At 46.7% G+C, this 18,918-nt stretch overlaps 1 protein-coding gene and 1 pseudogene across 5 annotated transcripts in view; both read right to left on the reverse strand.

Moving 5' to 3' along the window:
• DCAF1 (DDB1 and CUL4 associated factor 1) overlaps positions 1 to 4,105 on the reverse strand; it is an 85,878-nt gene extending 81,773 nt beyond the window's left edge. For all 4 annotated transcript variants that reach the window (XM_024746485.1, XM_024746486.1, XM_024746484.1 and 1 more), the window contains exon 1: positions 3,983 to 4,105. The gene's annotated coding sequence lies outside the window, so the exon portion shown is untranslated. The remainder of the gene's footprint in view (positions 1 to 3,982) is intronic.
• Positions 4,106 to 17,309: 13,204 nt separating this feature from the next.
• On the reverse strand, positions 17,310 to 17,992 carry LOC112400614 (mitochondrial import receptor subunit TOM20 homolog pseudogene; annotated as a pseudogene). The gene has a single exon (XR_003003437.1). The product of XR_003003437.1 is annotated as a mitochondrial import receptor subunit TOM20 homolog pseudogene (transcript).
• Positions 17,993 to 18,918: the final 926 nt, after the last annotated feature.

Genomic DNA, 18,918 nt, shown 5'->3' on the forward strand with positions numbered 1-18,918 from the left:
ATTTAACCCAGGAATACAAGGGTGGTTTGACATATGAAAATCAATTAAAGTGGGCTTCCCTGGTGGCGCAGTGGTTGGGAGTCCACCTGCCGATGCAGGGGACACCAGTTCGTGCCCCGGTCTGAGAGGATCCCACATGCTGCGGAGCGGCTAGGCCCGTGAGCCATGGCCACTGAGCCTGCACGTCCGGAGCCTGTGCTCCACAATGGGAGAGGCCACAACAGTGAGAGGTCCGCATAACACACACAAAAAAAAACCCAACAGCTAACATTATATGCAATAGTGAAAGACCGAAAGCTTTCCCCCTAAAATCAGAAATAAGACAAAGATGCCTGCTTTCACCACTTAAACACTGTACTGGAGTTCTAGCCAGAGCAATTGGACAAGAAAAATAAAAGCCATCCAAGTTGGAAAGGAAGAAGTAAAATTATCTTTATTCACTCTCAATGAAAGATTAACAAAATGCAAAAGGTGCAGTAATCTTGTTATAGACAAGACAGTGAAGGTACATTACTCAATTCACCATGTTCCAAAGTGAGTTCTTTAGGTGGTATGCAGAATTTATGGCCTGTCTAATAGTAATACAATAGTTACCAATTACTGAATATCTGTATGAGATAGACATTTGGTTTAAGTAATTTATTTACATTATTCTGAATTTTCACAACCACCCTGCCCTTATTTTACAGATGAGGAAAAGGGCTCAGAGAAGTCCCCAAGACCACTCAATTGGTACTTGGTAGAAAAGGGGTTCAAGCATTCAAATCCCAACTCTACCAACATACCTGTGAGATCTTGGTCAAGTTATTTAACTTCTCCAAATCTCAATTTCCTTATCTGTAAAATGGAAATAGTTGTTGCGAGGGTTAAATGATAACACTGTCCATACAATGGAATAATATAAAGCCCTACAAAAAATATGTAGAGGGAATTCCCCGATGGTCCAGTGGTTAGGACTTGGCGCTCTCACTGCTGGGGCCCTGGGTTTGATCCCTGGTAGGGGAGCTAAGATCCCGCAAGCCACGCAGTGCGGTCAAAACAAAGTCTTTATCCTGAAGGATGCCTGCCAAAGTATTTAGGGGTGCTGTGTCTGCAACTTATTTTCAAATGGTTCCACAAAATAAATATATACCACGTCTACCTACTAAGAGAAAGCATGGCAAAATATTAATAACAAGTGTTGAATCTAGATGGATAAATAAGTATTCATTTTCCATTCAATTTCATTTTACATGCAGAATTTATGGCCTAATAGTGATACAATAGTTACCAATTACTGAATATCTGTATGAGATAGACATCTGGTTAAGTAATTTATTTACATTATTCTGAATTTTCATAACCTGGGCTTCCCTGGTGGCACAGTGGTTAAGAATCCGCCTGCCAATGCAGGGGACCCAGGTTCAAGCCCTGGTCCGGGAAGCTCCCACAGGCCGCGGAGCAACTAAGCCCATGCACCACAACTACTAAGCCCGAGTGCCACAACTACTGAACCCCGTGTACCTAGAGCCCATGCTCCACAACAAGAGAAGCCACTGCAATGAGAAGCCCATGCACCGCAACAAAGAGTAGCCCCCCCTTGCTGCAACTAGAGAAAGCCCACGTGCAGCAACAAAGACCCAACCCAGCCAAAACTAAATAAAGTAGGAGAAAACTAATAAGAATTTCCTTTCCTAATTTGGACCAACTCTCAGTACACTGTCAAGTGAGAAAAGCAAAGAACACTCTTTGCTTTTGCGTGTGTGTGTCTGTGTATGTCCCTGGAAGAATATATAAGAAACGGATAATAACTATTACTTTTGTGGCAGGTAACTGATCTTCTGAAGGATAAAGGTAGAAGATTTTTGTCACTATATGTTACTATCCTAGGTCTACCATTTTCCACTATTTTGTTACCTTTTGTAACTTCTGAGTTAATCCATAAAACCTGTTCTCTTCTAATACACAATACTATATGGCCTATTTGGCAAAAACTATCCCAAAGCCTAAAAAAAAAGTTCACGCGGGGCTTCCCTGGTGGCGCAGTGGTTGAGAGTCCGCCTGCCGAAGCAGGGCACAGGGGTTCATGCCCCGGTCCGAGAGGATCCCACATGCCGCGGAGCGACTGGGCCCGTGAGCCATGGCCGCTGAGCCTGCGCGTCCGGAGCCTGTGCTCCGCAACGGGAGAGGCCACAACAGTGAGAGGCCCGTGTACCGCAAAAAAAAAAAAAAAAGTTCACGTTAAGGATTCCCATAAGGTTAAATTCTGAAACAAATGCCTGTAAGCACTCTTCTTTTAAAAAAAAGAAAGGGGCTTCCCTGGTGGCGCAGTGGTTGAGAGTCCGCCTGCCGATGCAGGGCACAGGGGTTCATGCCCCGGTCCGAGAGGATCCCACATGCCGCGGAGCGACTGGGCCCGTGAGCCATGGCCACTGGGCCTGCGTGTCCGGAAGCCTGTGCTCCGCAGCGGGAGAGGCGCCAGCAGTGAGAGGCCCGCGTACCGCAAAAAAAAAAAAAAAAAAAAAAAAAAAAAAAAAAAAGAAAGAAAAAAACCCACTGGGAAAAAAGCCAAGTTTGGAGCTTCAAGTAAAATTTACCTAATAATTAGTATAACATATTAGATCATGTATAACAATACTCTATTACTGTCCATGACCATGACAGAAACAACACTGGTAACAAATCAACTTCAATCACTCCAAACCAACATGTGGTTCATTCCACCAGATTCCTCCTCAATAAAGTTTAACTACTGTACAGCAGATAACATAGTAAAACACTGTGCTCAGCAACTACTCAAGAAACGTTGATCATAAAAGGATTTCCTTCATAGTTCCCAAATTCTGTATCTATTATTTCCTTTACATCCAAAAATATATCACCACTCGAAAATGGATAAGTGTAATATACAAAACCCAAATCTTGACAGCGTCAAGAAGAATAGCAAATCGATTCCTAAAAAGTCTAATTATGCAAGCTTAAAAAACCTTAGAAGTAAACTGAGACAAGATTACAGGACAACACTGCCAATGAACCCCTCACTCTGTACATTAACAAAGCGTTTAGAACAGGAAGATGCTGTTAATAATTAAAACTTGTAGACTAATTAAAAGGCTTCATTGAAAAGACAGTAAGGAAAAACTGAGGCCAACGTGACATAGTCAAGGACGAGTCATCTGGGACTCAAAAAGACCAAAACTACTTCTTCAGCACAAGCAAAAGCCAAGCGCTAACAGTGCAATAAGAGGAAGTGAGACGCAAACCGTCTAGGAAGAGGGAGTTAAGCAAATGCCTGACATCCAGTTAAAAGCGACTGTAACCCCCGGAAACAGGATCCCGGGAAGCTTGGCGGGCACTCCAAGGTTTGGCTCTAAGCTGCAGGACCCGGTCACCTCTCCTTCCACTCCTCCCCTCCATCATGGGGGCGGGGGTGTGTATGTGTGGGAGGAGTGCCCAGAGAGCCCGCCCCCCCTCGCCGGACGAAGAGCCGGGCGGGTGCAAGGGGAGGTGGCATGCGGCCGAAGGAGGAGAGAGCCGGCCCAAGTGACTGGAGCTAGAGGCGGAGACACAGTATGGGCAGGGGACCGCCATACGACATGGAAGATGGAGCCACCCACCCCCACCCCCCGGCCCGTACGTAACGAAGACTGGAAGGACTGAGAGGTAAAAGGTGATGAGAGGAATGAGAGGCGCCCCTCCCCAAGACAGGGGTGGGCACACCCTTGCCCCCCAATCCGGGCGGAAGAGTTACTCTTGGAAAGCTTCTTTTGCGGACTATAGGAAGAACGTGGAGGCCCCGCCCCTGAGCCAAGAATCTGGAGGATGAAAAGTACTGTCAGGCCCCGGACCAAGCCCCCCGGGAGGCCCGGCCCGCCCCCTCCCAGCCAGCGGCCCAGGCAGGTGCCGCCCCTCCCCCAGCCCGGCGCCCACTCTCCCGCCCGACCATGCACCCTGTCTCCTCGCGCCCCTGCCACAGAGCCGTCTCCCTCCCTTCCCCACTCACCTTCCCGGGCGGCTCCGCCGCTCTCCGCTGACCCCGCCAGCGGCCACAGCTCACACACGCCGCTTCTGGTCCCGCACTCTCTCCCCCTCACTCACACACAACGCGACCGCGACTCCGGAGCGGCCCACATATTATGCGTCACTCGTTCGCTACGTACGCTGCGCGCGCGCGCATCACCCGACTTGGCGCGAGGCTTGCTGGCAGGAGGCGGGAGGAGAACGCCAGGGCGAGCGGAGGAATATCTACGAGCTGAAGTCGCGTGGAAAATGAAGTTCCGCCTCTAGGGGCGGAGCCCACCAAGTCTTGATTGGCGTGTGAGCAGTTTTGCCCGCGCGTTGACTTCTGGGGTTTGTAGTTTTTAGTGTAAACGAGAACTGCTACGTACTCATTGGCTGCTCAGGAAGGCGGAAGCGAAAAGCGAGAGACTCGATTCTGCCAGCCCAAAGCTAGAACGGCTGGATACCTTCCCAGTACTTTATTCGGCCCTGTGTGACAGGGAAGAGCCGTTGTTTTATTCTCCTATTGGCCCCGTTATACCTAGAACCTACCAGGATCTAAGAAAATATTTCCCGAAGTGTATGAGAAATCACATCAGTCATTAAGCAGAAGGCTCTGGTCTTCCTGTTCAAGACCTAGCCTGTAGGATCAATAAATATTTATCCTAGGTATTACATGTGAGGCAGAGAAAAGGAAAAACTCAAAAGGACATAGATTAAGGCAGAGCTGACCTCAGAGGTCATCTAATTCCTTTATTTTGCAGTTGGAAAAAGTGAGACCCGGAGAGAGTGACTTGACTCACATCACACAACCAATTAGCAGCAGAACCAGAATGACTCCTGACTCTGACTTGGGGATCCCTTTTTGGAGACGTGAAAGGTAAACTCCACAGCTAAGCAGAATCTCTCCCTGACAAGATCCTATCGAGCCTTTATCTCTGGGAGTCCTGAGTAAGTTTCTGTGCATTTTTACGGAGTCCTCACAGTCAGCACTTTCACATGGGGAACATGGGACACAGCAAGCCGTCTGCCATGCTCAGGTTCCATAGCTAGATTAAGAAGCTAGCCAGAGCCTGGGTGCTGGGTCTCTTGATTCTGTTCCCCACCGGACCCCATTCCCCGCTTTCCAGAAAAGAGACTTCCCTCCTCGTAAGTATATAACTTGAAACAGGTGATACTCAGGCACAAAATTCTAGAATGTTGGGTGGCAGTGTGGCAGATGTGCCACCTCTCTGCAACGCTTTCACCTGCCACAACACATAGCTCTCTTCTTTGTGCTTCTGGGACTTTGCCTGTAATGGCCACTACCATTACCTCTGACTTTATATAGCTCTGAGCCAAGTGTTTTAACCACTCTTTTTCATATAACCCTCACTACCACCCCACAGGGTAGGTACAGTTTGCCGCCTACACAGATGAGAAATCTGAGCCCAGATTGGTGGCCCAAGGAATGGGGCCCAGGTTCATGGGTCCACAGGCTGGACTGATAACTTTCCTACATCGGTGCTAAAGCAATCCTTCACCTGACTTTCCTGCCATGCCTCCCTGGATCATGAATCCAAAATGCATGAGAATGGAGCACTCAAGCCTTAGATACCCTCCCTTTTTCCATGATCTAGCCAGTGTGGTGGTGACTTCCCCACTGACTGAGGTCCTGAAACGCAGATCCCTGTGGGAACCCAGGTTCCAGCTTGCCTCCCCTTGGCACAGCCTCAGCCTGCCACCAGATGGCACTGCTCCCCTTCAGAAAATCAGCCTGGGGCCCTGGGTAAATGATGGGAATAAGGGGCATGCCAGAGGGCCTTTGGAGAAGCCAGGGCCCAAGAGGCTAGGGAAGCAGAACAGGAGCTATATAAGAACTGTCTAGCAACTGCTTCCTCCATAATCTCTGTTCTATAATGCCTGTGCCCCCCATACCTCTGCCAAAAGCCCCCCCACATACCTGCAGCCGCAGACCTGCAGGCACTTCCAGACTCCCGCTCTGGGAAGGGGAAAAGACTGCACTCAGGTTTTCTGGGCTGCAGACACATTTCAAGCACACTCACTGTCACATTTCGTAGGCCAAGGTAACATGTGCCAGAGACACAAGCATGCACTCCCATGCACTGGCACCAGTCCTCACAGCCAATACTTTCACATCTAAGTACGTGCAAGTACAAAGCTACAGATAAATCAGGCCCCCACACCCATCTTGACCTGGCACATCACACCTGAATCATTGGATAAAGAGATTCCTTGGCCTCTTTAGAAGAACATTTCTGGACTCTGTCTCCCTCTGCTCTGCGTGTGCCCATCTCCCCTTATGGTATGCCTCAAAAAGCAGCAGCCACCATCCAAAAGGGCAAGAAGTCATGCTTGCAGGGCTGCCCAGTGGCAAAGGGAGAGCAAGAGCAGCACAGCCCTGGTCCCAGCACGAAGGGCTACAGACTTAGGTATGCTCCGACCTGCCCTCATCCCCACACATGCCCATGCACTGGGGTAGGAAAATCAATAGCACCACGTCCTCTGAGCTTCAGGATGCTCCTCCTCTTTCCCCTATCCTCTGTCTCCCCCATCTCCCCCTCTTCCCTTTTCCACCACCCCTTCTTTCCCTTCACTTACTTCCAGGTTCACCGGACCCAGGTGCTCCCATTAGCCCTTCGCCACCCTGGTGCCACCACAACTCCTGTGCCTCCTCCTGTCCCACATCTATTCCCACTCTGTTTGCTGAGCAAGACTGCTATTGCAAGTGTCCGGGAGTCACAGGAGCCACCGAGGAGAGGCTCGGGGCTTCCAGGCTCTGGGGACCCCAACCTGGACAAAAAAGGGAATTCAATCATTCACTTGGTGCCCTCCCCCTTCCTGGGAGCCCCTACAGCCTCCTAGAAAGATGGAACACTACCCCTGTTGCCCAAGAGGTGTGCAAAGCAACCACCCCATATGACTGCATCCACATCCACCATTCTCATTTCACAGAGTGAGAAACTGAGGCTCCACCTCGTCCAGTGGCCACAGATGCTGCAGTCTCCAGAAGTCAGTACCGTCTCCTGCTCCCACAGGCACAAGTTCATAGAGGGGCCTAAGACTCAGGTGAGAAATGAAGCAGCGACCCCCCCAGCCCCACCCCAATTCCCACGTACCAGGATCCCAGCCAGAGTGAGGAGCCCCCAGAAGAGCACCATGCAATATTGAGGACATACTTATATATTTTAAATTATTCTTTATCTGAAATTAAAATTGAACCGGACATTCTATATAATATCTAGCAGCCCCACCTCAGAACCGCTGCTCAGCCACAGACCCCAAGGACTCCCCTTGATGGCCCCCATGGCCTCACTTAAATCACCTGCAAAATAGTTAGAAGTAAATCAGAACAGCTGCCTCCCAGTGGGTCTCATTAAAGATTAGACGGGCCAAGCAGTCAAGGTTGCCTTATCCAAAAGCTGATCTGGGTAACATTAGGCTCAAAGTCCTCCCTTCTCCCCGTTCTCTCTTTAACCCTATCACCGATGGTGACAGATAAGAAAATAGTTTCTTTGCCTCTTTTTTGGGAAGAGTTTGCAGAAGGAGACAGGTCAGCAGTTGAGTCTAGCTTTGGAGGTAGACAGACCTGCATCCTAACACTAGTGCTCCCGTAATTGGCCTAATTACTTCACCTCTCGAGCTTCAGTTTCTCCAGCTGGAAAATGGGAATAACACCTCCTTTCTAGCATTGTTATGAGGACTAAGTGGAACCATGCCTGTAAAGTGCTTAGCTTGGGGTCTGGCACACAGGAGGTGCTAGCTAAGTGGTGGCTATTTCTATTGTGATTACTCTTGGTCTGTGGCTGACCCTATTGCTGTTCTTCAGGACTACCTCAGCCCTGGCTGATTTCTCTTTGCCCCCAGTACTACTGCCTGCTGGAAGAGCTCAAGCTTTCCTCATCAAAATGAGAAATGAGCTCCTTACCAGAAAAATCCTGGGGCACATTTTCAGACACATTGGGAAGTAGTGGAGTAACCACTCTTAGGGATCATCTGTCTACTCTCTGTCCCAGCACAGAACTAAAAACTACGTGGGTCAGAGGGTAGATCTTTTTTTTTAACATCTTTATTGGCGTATAATTTCTTTACAATGGTGTGTTAATTTCTGCTTTATAACAAAGTGAATCAGCTATACATATACATATATCCCCATATCAGAGGGTGGATTTAAGAGGATCTGCTCCTAGGCCTCCTCATGCCTGAAAAGGCCGCCATCAATCAAGGGTGAGGGCAGTCAAGGCCAAGGAGCTCCTTAGATGTGAATTCAGACATGTTGCCCTCCCCAAACCAGCCTGCCGACCCTGCCTCCCTGCTGAGATGAAGCCTGCATCTGGAACCCTGCCCAGAGTGCATTCACTGTCTTCCCTGGGGTCCTCTGGCAGGATGGCGATGTCACAATCAAAGTAGAGTCCAGAGAGGATGGCCAGAGATGGTGTCCCCTGGGCCACCCTCACAATGGACCCGCCCAGCACAAACAGGGGCTGGAGCATGAAAAGCTCCAAATTCTGCCCTCCATCTACTCCCAGGACCTGTCAGATCCACGAGCCTGGCTGCCAGTTATCACCCTTGCTGACTCCTGGGGCCCTGCTCTTCCCAGAGGCTATGCTCCAGGTAAGAGTTAGAGGTTGCGGAACAGGTACAGGGGAGGTAAGGAACCTCTTTTGCCTCAGGTTTTTAGAATTGTAAATCCTTCCGGGAAGAAACAACAGTGGAGTCAGCATTGGAGAGAGAAGCCCTTGGATTTTGACAATGCCTGTTTGTAAGCACAAGACTTTTCTACAGGACTCAGGGATCTCTGGCCTGACCCACCTGAAGGTACTCTGGGGACTGCTGGAGTAGACCCTGAGGAAGACTCAGGTCAGATAAAGCTTCCCACCTTATCAGTTCTTTCACTTTGAAAGGCCTGGAGCAGAATGACTTTGATGGAAGGAAGCTGATCTGACCGTCAATTCAGATGTCAGAGATCCACCACCACCACCTGAAGTAATCACCTACTGCCCCACCCCCAAACCTGGCCACGTTGGACCTGGACCCCAAAGAGATATTGCCAGATATAGCCAGGAGTATCCAGTTAGGCCTGGGAGCCGAAGTTATCAAGGGGAGGTGTTTCTAGGTGCAGAGGGTGTCCTGAGCTCTTACTATGAGGCAGTTCCTCTTCATTCCCTCAGAGGTAGGGGTGTCTCTCCATGAAAAGTCACATGATGTTCCTGGGGGGAGCCCCTCTGCCCAGCTCCTGCTTCACCAGGCCCAAACTTGTCACAGGATAGCCTTTTGTGAAGTCACAAAGCTGGCTGCTTCCCACAGGACCAGGGACCGGGACAATCAGGGACTACTGGGCATGACTTGGGGAGATGGAAGGCTTCAGAAGTGGCCTTTGGACTCTGGAGAGGAGTCTTGAAGGGCTTAGGTTGTAGGGCGTGAAGGGATCTGTTGGAGACCTGGGGAAGAAGACAGTTTCTCAGATTCTGGTCATTGCCAGGAGGTGAGAACAGCTGGGGCTTGGGGCTGTGGTCTTTGGCTATGGGTTTGTCCCTCAAGACCCAGGGGGAGGGTGGGAAAGGAGAGCCCTGCCCCAAATGAGTACATATAAAGGTCCTTTTCACTGGTGTTCTGGATGTTCCATGGCAAAAAGAGGTTAAGACCTCTGTCTGAGCTGGGGACCAGATCTTCCCCTCAGCGCAATCCATCCATGATCATCTACTTATTGAATATTCCACCTGTTTCTTGGGCAAGCACATGCGGCCAAATTCTGTTGCATTAATAAGCAGCCCTGATGGCCTTGGGGCACCTTCACCTGTTGGACTGCTCAGAGGAAGAAGGGATAAAAGACTATCAAGGAGAAGAAATCCAAGTCCCCAGCATTCACTCTCTCCGGAGTGTTGAGATTCTCACCACCAGAGGAGCAAACCCAGGGGAGAAAACAGGAGGGAGGAGAAAGCTTCACTACAGAAAGTGTGGAAAGTCATCCACTGTTGTCAAAGGTCACAGTTGGTATGTGGAGGATGAGGAGAGCCACTTGACGGGAGCCCTGTTCTAAAAACCAATGAACAAAACTGTTTTCCGTGAAGTTAAGGATTCCTGTGCCTAGCCCTGTACCTGAATCCCTTGGACTGAGGAGGATGCAGCACACAGTAGAGATGACAGGTCCTGTCCTCAAGGGCCCATAGTCTAGGGACTGAGTGAGCGTGCCCAGCTTCCTCCCTTAAAGAGAAGGCTAATGTCCCAGGAATGTGGCCCAAAGTCCCAGGAAATGGTGGGGCAGCCTAGAATCCAGGGACCCCACCTCCCAGGCCAAGGCCTTACATTTCCCTGAAGGTAAGAACAGACTAGAATCTTGAGGGCTTTTGACAATTGAGCCAAGGCAGCTTCACACTGCCCTTCAGGGTCTGCAAGTCTGGGTCTTGGGGTCACTCATTCTTTTGAGAGTGACTGTTCCTCACGTGGCTCCTCTCTTGGCCATTTTTGTTGCTGCATTCAAGAAGGCCTCCAGAGAGAACCTCCTGCTGTCTGCTCCATAAAGCCAGTGGGTATGCTGTGGGGATAGACCTGGCCTGAGGGGTAAGTGACTAGAGGGTGACTCTGGGTAAGTTTCCCCATCCATCCCTCATAAGTTTACTAGATCCATGGTTTTCAAATTTTGATAGCATTATTTTAGCACAGAATCTTTTTATTTTAATGCAGTGAAATCTTGTACACCTGTTCATTAAGTAGATAAGAGACCCATGTTGGTAGTTGCAGGACATGGTGTGTCAGAGTCCCTACCAATTCTGAAGAACCCCCTACAGTTCCAATAAACTCAGTTTGAAAACCACATGCCACATGGCTTCCAGAGACTTCCAGGTTTGACCTGCCATGAATTTGTGGCTTCAAAGCCCAGGCTTCATGGAGGATGAGAACAGGCCAAGGAATGCCATGTTTAGTGGCCCCCTCAGAGCACTGCCATGAGTACCTTCCCCCACTACCACTTCCAGTTCCTGGTTCTGACTCAGCTTATTTACAACTGCCAATGCATCCCCAAGCCCACCTCTCACCTGATCTTCTGCTGCCAACTTTGCTTCTCTCTTGCAGACTCTAAAATCAGCATCTAAGCTTCTGTGGCCCGAAGCCCACATAGGAGTCCTAAGTCAGGAGCACATCAGGCACCTTTCTGTAGCTGAGTTCAGTAGGCAGAAAACAGGAGACTCCCTTCCTTCAGGTAGCATTCAGCTTTGCTTGACTCTCTTCTGAGACCCTTGTAGCTTCCAGAATTGTCCTTGTCCTTTTTTTTAATACAGAACATTTTTGGTTTTGTGAGGCTGATAGCCTCACCTAGGAGCCAGAAAAGGCCCAGGGCAGCCTGGGTGGGGGACAAACCCTGTCCTCCCCAGTTCTTTTCCCCTAAGATGCAGAGCAGAGAGGACCCAGGCAAGGTGGGCTCTCCACACCACAAGCCAGGGCAGGCCTGGATTCCAGGGGCTTTTGTTCCAGAGAATCTCTGAGAAGCATCATGGCCTTGGCTACTTTCAGGAGGACAATGAATTCAGGAGAGCAGAGTAATGATGCTGTAGAGCTTGTTACAGAGAAAGGCAGCTACATTGCAGCTGAGAACAGAGGCTGCTCTGCCTTTATGGCAGGGGAGGCATGGCAAAGAGCAGACACTCCCCACCGCCAGGTGAGCCGTGGTGAGGGAATGAACAAGGATCCTTAGTAAGCTGACAGGCTAATGTGAGGTTCCCAGGCTTGGCTGCACATTTGAATCACCTGTGGTGCTCTTCTGACCAACCAGTGCTAGAACCCTGTTCCAGACCAATTAAAGCAGTATCTCTACAGGTGAGGCGCAGCCATCTTTGTTTTCCGAAGCTCCCCAGGTGATTAATTTACAGCCAAGGCAGAGAACCAGTGGCCTAGGAGGAGAGATTAGCATTAAACAGGATGTGGGCATAATGGTCTTCACCATGAGGTGGGGCCTAGAGGCTTGAAATCCTGGAGGCCAAGTAAGCTGGGCCCTGCTGTCACTGGAAGCCATGGGACCCCCTCTTACCCACCTACCAACACAACCACCCACCCGCCACACACAAACTAGAGCATCTATTTTGGGGAAAACAGGACAGAAGTCTCAGGGATCCAGCTCCAGGGAAGGAGAGTGTGCACTCTGGTTTAGAATCTTGACCCTGCCCCTCTCTAGCTGTGTGGCCCTGACAGCCCTTCTGAGTCTCAATCCTCATCTGTAAAATGAGGCAATATTGCCTGTTTTGAGGGTGGTTGCAAGGAAGCACCTGGCTCACTGGAAGAGCTCCAGAGATGGGGCTGTTAGCAGCAGTAGCAGCCCAAACTCAATCTGTCAGCACAGGCAGGGCCCTAGTGATCACCTGTCCAATCCCTTGGTTTTTTACACAAAGACCTCAAAGTCCAGAGGGGAGAAATTTTCACAGGCCATGCAGCCAGCCAGAACCATAATCTCCGTCCACCCAGGCAGCTTTGCATCATAGTGCCCTTCCTGTGTGTGGCTTTAGCTCCCCTCATCCAGCAAAACCCTGAGAATGAGTACTGGGGCTTCTGAAGAAGCAAGCAAAGATTTAAAAATACCTCTAGAATGTCTTATTTGAGATGCCTGGTTGATCCCCTTAGGGCAGAGGGTGTGCTCAGCCTATCTGGCTACTTGGCCCTAATGTGCTGTTTGTCTCCAGTCCCTTTTGACGTTCTTGGTACTTTGGTGCCAACTGTGTGGCCCCCTGGGTATATAAGGACGCCACCCTGCCCCTGGAGCCTGGGCCTGGGGTTAGGAAGGGCAGAGAGGGCAGGGAAGAGGCATGGTTGGTTTTCAATATAAGCCTTTTTTGTACTCTGACTTTGAAGCCAAAGCATTACACTGAGCATGTACTACTTTGATAAAAAATTAAATTGGTATTGAAAAGTAAAACTCTGCATGTCATTATACATTTCTCAAAACCCGTAGAATGTACAAGCACCAAGAGTGAACCCTAACGTAAACTGTGGACTTTGGGTGACAGTGATGTGTCAACGTAGGTTCATTCATTGAGAAAAACGCACCTCTGTGTTGGGGGATGCTGATGGCAGGGAGGCTGTGCAGGTGTCGGGAAAGGGGGTTTTAGGGAACTCTACTTTCCGCTCAATTTTGCTATGAACTTAAAACAGCTCTAAAAAGAGTCTATTTATAAGCAAACATAAATAAATAAAAGTAAGACTGACAAATGCAGAGAATAGTACCCTCCTCGTGGTGTTTGCAAGGATTACGTGATCTAATGGACATAAAGGGCTTAGCCTGACCCCGGTGATTGCTCAATATGTGTTGGCTTTTGTGTTTTATTCTAAAGCCATCTCCGTCCCGTGGTTCCCTCTCAGGTGCCACTCATGGGAGGAAGATGGGAGAAACAGGCCTTTCCCATCCTTTATCTCAGGATGCTGAGGCACCAAAGCCTTTGTCACTAGCTCAATCACATGGTTTAACTGGTGATGCAACAGCCAGGCCTCTGGGGACAGTTTCTAACCTCTGTTGGGGCTGAAGTTTACACTCAGTCCAGACTCCTGACAGGTACTGAGCACCTACTTTGTGCAAGGTCCTATGCTCAGCCCTTTGAAGGTTTCCCTCATCAGTCCTATGAGGTAGGCATCATGCTCCATTTTGACAGATAAGTAAACTATGGCTCAGAGAAGTTGACTAGTGCAAGGCTGCTCAGCTCTAAGGACAAAGAGAACAGAGCTGTTTTCTCATCCATTAGGAAAGGAGACACAGGAGATGAGCATTCAACCAACACACCAGGGACTTCTTGGCCTGTGGCACTCAACCGTGCCCTTCAGCAGCCTCACGAAGATGCCACCTTGGAGAACAACATCTTCTTCCCAGAGGGGCTGGAGCAGCCCAGTGGCCTCCACCAGGTGTTGGGACACCTGCCCTGAGGAGGGATGAGGAAGCATGCCAGTTCCCCCTCTTAGAGGGCCTGGGTTTGTAGGTGCTGGAGCAGAAAGCCTGATTCCCCCTGGCCTACCACATCCTTTTTAGGCAGCTCATGCCTCCCTTTGTGAAGCCCTTGCCTGCTGCCTCCTCCAGGTGAAGGGCAGATGAGGAGGAGGAACTCTCCTGGAGGTCCAGACCTTCAGTGTGGTAGCTGGGCACAATCTGGGAAGGCCTCCTGCAGGTGGTATGAGAAATAGGCTGCAAAGGAGGTTAAGAGAAATAGATGAAGGGAACCACAGGAAGAACCCAAACTCTGATTTCCCTCGGCCTCCTTAGAACTGCAGATGCACCTCTCTCTCCTGCTGCTCACTCGTTTGCTCATTCCTTCAGTTATTCATTGAGCATCATGTGCTGGGCAGGAAACAGGGTCCTGCCTCATGTTCATAGGCTCTTAGGAGAGACAGCCACACAAAAAGCCTTACAATGTGACAAAGGCTACAATGAACATGTTCTGGGACCCCCAAAGGCTGCTTAAGAGGTTAGAGAATCCAGGACAGTTGACATGTAGCTCTTGAAAGTCCAGACTTATGTTTCTTAACTCCCAAATATGCTTACAAAGCAAATGAATGCTTTTTATAGGAAAAAGATGTTACTTTGATCTTAAACAATGTTGAGTTCCCCAGTGTTGTGTTTGTAAGCCCCACATCCAACTATGGAACATTTTTTTCTGGATCCTAGTGGATCTTAGCTCTTTTTTTTCATTTTAAAATTGTGATAAAGTATACACAACATAAAATTGACCATCTTAACCATTATAAGTGTACAGTTAAGTGGTATTAAATACATTCATAACGTGTAACCATCACCACCATCTGTCTCCATAACCTTAAGTCTTTTCATCTTGCAAAACTGAAACTCTATACCCGTTAAACAATACCTCCCCATTCTCTACTCCCCCCACCTCCTGGCAACCACCATTCTACTTTTCTGTTCTATGAATTTGACTAGATACTTCATAAAGTAGAATCATACAGTGTTTGTCTTTCTGTGACTGGCTTATTTCACTTAGCATAATGTCCTCAAGGTTCATTCATGCTGTAGCATATGTCAGAATTTCCTTCCTTTGTAAAGTTGAATAGTATTCCAGTGTATCTAAATACCATTTTTTGTTTATCTGTCTAGCTGTTGATGGATACTTGGGTTGCTTCCACATTTTATCTATTGTAAATAATGCTGCTATGAACATGGGTGTGTAAATATCTGCTTTTGGGTACATACTCAGCAGTGGAACTGCTGAATCATATGATAATTCCATTTTTAATTTTTTGAGCAACTGCTATACTGTGTTCCATAGTAGCAGTACCATTTTACATTCCCACCAACAGTGCACAAGGGTTGCAGTTTCTCCACATCCTTGCCAACATTTCTTATTCTTGTTTATTTCATTGCTAGCATATAGAAATACACAGTTGTGTATTGAGTTTGTATCTAATTTTCTGAATTCATTTATTAGTTCTGACAGTTTTTTGTGTGGAATCTTTAGTGTTTATCACATAAGGTCCTACCATCTGCAAACAGATTATTTTACTTCTTCCTTTCCAATCTGGATGCCTTTAATTTATTTTTCTTGCCGAATTGCTCTGGTTATCAATTTCAGTACTGAAGTGGCAAAAGCAGCCATCATTGACCTGTTTCTGTTGTTAGAAGAAAATCTTTCAGATTTTCACCATTGAGTATGATTTTTGCTGTGGGTTTTTCATTTATGTTTTTTATTATGTTGAAGTAGTTTCCATCTGTTCCTAGTTTGTTGAACATTTTAATCATGAAAAGGTGTTGAATTTTGTCAGATGCCTTTTCTGCATCAATTGAGATGATCATGTGCTTTTCCCCCTTCATTCCATTAATGTGCAGTGTTACATTGATCGATTTTAGAATGATGAAACATCCTTGCATTCCAGGAAGAAATTGCACTCGGTTGTGGTGTGTAATCCTCTCAATATGCTGCTAAATTTAGTTTGCTAGTATTTTGTAGAGGATTTTTACATCAGTGTTTATAAGGGATAGTGGTATGCAGTTTTCTTGTAGTGTCTTTATCTGGCTTTTGTATCAGGGCCTCATAGAATGAGTTAGCAGGTGTTCCTGCCTCTTCAATTTTTTGGAAAAGTTTAAGAAGGATTGGTATTAGTTCTTCTTTAAATGTTTGGTAGAATTCACCAGCGAAACCATGAGGTCTAGGGCTTTTCTTTGCTGGAGATTTTTGATGACTGATTCAATCTCCTTACTAGTTATAGGTCTATTCAGATTTTCTATTTCTTCATTATTTAGTCTTGGTAGGTTTTATGTTTCCAAGGAATGTATCCATTTCATCTAGGTTATCCAAGTTGTTGGCATATAATTATTCGTAGTAATCTCTTACAATCCTTTTTATTTCTATAGAATTGGTAGTAATATTCCCACTTTCATTTCTTTTTTCTTTTTTAAGTACCAAAGATCTTTATTCTCAGGTCTGATACTGAATCTGTGGCTTCAGATAATGTCACTATTTTGAGAATTATCTTCATTCTTTGCAAGTCTTCAGCCACAAAGTTACACCTTATTCTCATGACAAGATAAGTGAATCAGGCTGGAAGGGGATTAAGGAGGTACACTGATGATAAAAGCAAAGGGGAACACACACTTTTAGAAGCATATTGTCCCAGTTACCTTGAAAGTTAAATTTCAGATTAATTTACAAAAGTAGTGACAGTACCATGATTTAAGTGAAAATCAACACAAGTTATACCTTAAAAAATAAAAAAAAATCAATTCAGAAATGCTAAGTCAGGCAAGCATGCAAAATTCAAAGTATTAAAAAATGCAACCGGTTGCCCAAACAGATATATCCCTCAGAAAAAGGGATATGAAAATGCTAAACAGAACTAAAGGAATTAGAAGCTGAATTAGCAGACCAATTCCCTCATTTTATAAATGAGGGCAGACATTAACTGGCAAAGCTTACTCAGCTAGATTAAGGGTGTATACAGATCTAATTCCTGGTGCTATTTGCAACTACACATATCTAAAATACAAGGAGATAAATATCTGGAACACATTAGGCCCACTGATTTAAACAAAACAGTTCAAAAGTGGGGGTGAAGTTGTTGAAGTTGTTATTATAGCATAGCAGCACATTATACATATGTAAGATATTAAATGGCAAGAAAGAATCTCTTAAGGTTTTAATGCTCAGTTAATACACAATCAAGTTTCCATCCAATTTTCTGATGTAGAGCGAACTGTACTAGCTTAAAAAAAAAAGTACATTCTTCAGTGTTCTTCTACACTTTTTTTGGCCTATCTTTCAAAACTGAGCACTGGGTATTTTTAATGTAAGTAATGTGATGTTTTATATGTACATTTTAATTGCACATTTTAGGAATAAATAAAATCCATATTTCAGTAACTGATAATGTATTTATAAAATGAAAACCTCTATCAAAATACACTTTTCACTGGGAAAAATAAATAAAACAGACAAATGGATCTACACAAAGTAAAAATTAACTTTGGTAAATTTCAGTGTAGGACAGTCCATAACAAGCTTATTTGCCCTTACTCCCCCAGAGCTGATCATCTTCCAAGTTAAGATTTTAAAAATATTTTTAAATTGAGATTATTATGTTGACATTTGTTTCTCATTCCACATCATCTTCAGCCAAGCTCTGAGCACTTACAATTCTCTGACCAATTGTTGGGAGCTTAGTCAGAAGCCTCTGGAACACTGGTGGTGGAAGAGTTTGCTGCCATACTTGCAGTAACTGCTGTGGCTGTCCACACACAGCAATTGCATTTGTCAAATGGTCCACACTCTTCTCATATTCACCTTGAGCTAGTAACTCTTCACCAAGCTGTATTTCTTCAAGGAAGAATTTCGGAACGGCTCCAGCATCTTTAAGGTCAGGTAACTTGGAAAGTCCAGCTCTCTCTTTGGCACGCTTCTGTTTCTTTCTTCGTTCTCGAAGCCTGTTCTTGAAGTTGGGGTCACTCCGTCTCCTGCGGTCGAAGTAAATGCAGTACCCAATGAAAAGGGCCCTGCACACACCGGCGGAGATGGCGCTGTTCCGGCCCTCCATCTTCTCTCCAACGAGGCTTCTTTTCTTCCCGCAAAGAAGCTGTTGGCTCAGAACCCTCAGAGCGGACTCCCACTTTCATTTCTGATTTTAATAACTAGAATATTTTTTTTTCTTGTTCAGTCTAGCTAAAGTTTTGTCAGTCTTATTGATCTCTCAAAGAACCAACTTTTGGTTTCATTGACTTTCTCTATTTTTCTGTTCTCTATCTTCTAGGTCCTTACCTTGCTGTGGGTCCTTTCCCCAGAAAACTGTCCATACATATCAGAGTCTGCATACACATTCAGTCTTCACAGACCCCCTGAAACCCAAGGATCTCCATTTACAAATTTTGGTGCTGAAGGGCTTAAAATTCCAGTGGTCCCTGAAAGATTAAACTGGGTAAAGAACGAGGCAAGCAAAGGGACCAGCACTGACAACTCATCAGGCACTGAATCAGTGAGAGCCTCTTGAACTTTATTGTGGTAGGTTGGGTTGGGACCTGAGCATCTGCATTTATCAAAAGCTCCCAGGGAGGCCAGGCTGTTTGTTCTGGTCATGGTTTGAGCAATGAGACTCAAACAACCACACCCCCTCTAGCTCTGCTTCTCAGGTAAGTTCCCCTCTCCATAAAAGGCATCCCCAGGTAGGCAGGTGTCAACCTTGACTCCTCCCTTCTCTTAACCCCATTTTCAGTTGCCAAGACCTGAGATGCCATTTCCTAAACATCTCTGACTCCATTTGTCCATTTGTACCCCCCTCTTCAGTTTAGTTCACCAACGTCTCCTGCTTGGACCGTTGTAGAGGTCCTGTTACCCCCAGGTGTGATCCCCAACCTCCACCTGTGGTGCAATTTCAAATGTAAGTTGTCTTAAACTTTTCTTTTTTCCAAAACAAAAACCAAATTTATTCGGCAGACATTTTAATTAAGAAATCCTATAAATTAGGACCACC

The sequence above is a fragment of the Neophocaena asiaeorientalis genome, unplaced genomic scaffold, assembly GCF_003031525.2.
Source record: "Neophocaena asiaeorientalis asiaeorientalis breed wild unplaced genomic scaffold, Neophocaena_asiaeorientalis_V1.1 scaffold251, whole genome shotgun sequence".
Lineage (NCBI taxonomy): Eukaryota > Metazoa > Chordata > Mammalia > Artiodactyla > Phocoenidae > Neophocaena > Neophocaena asiaeorientalis.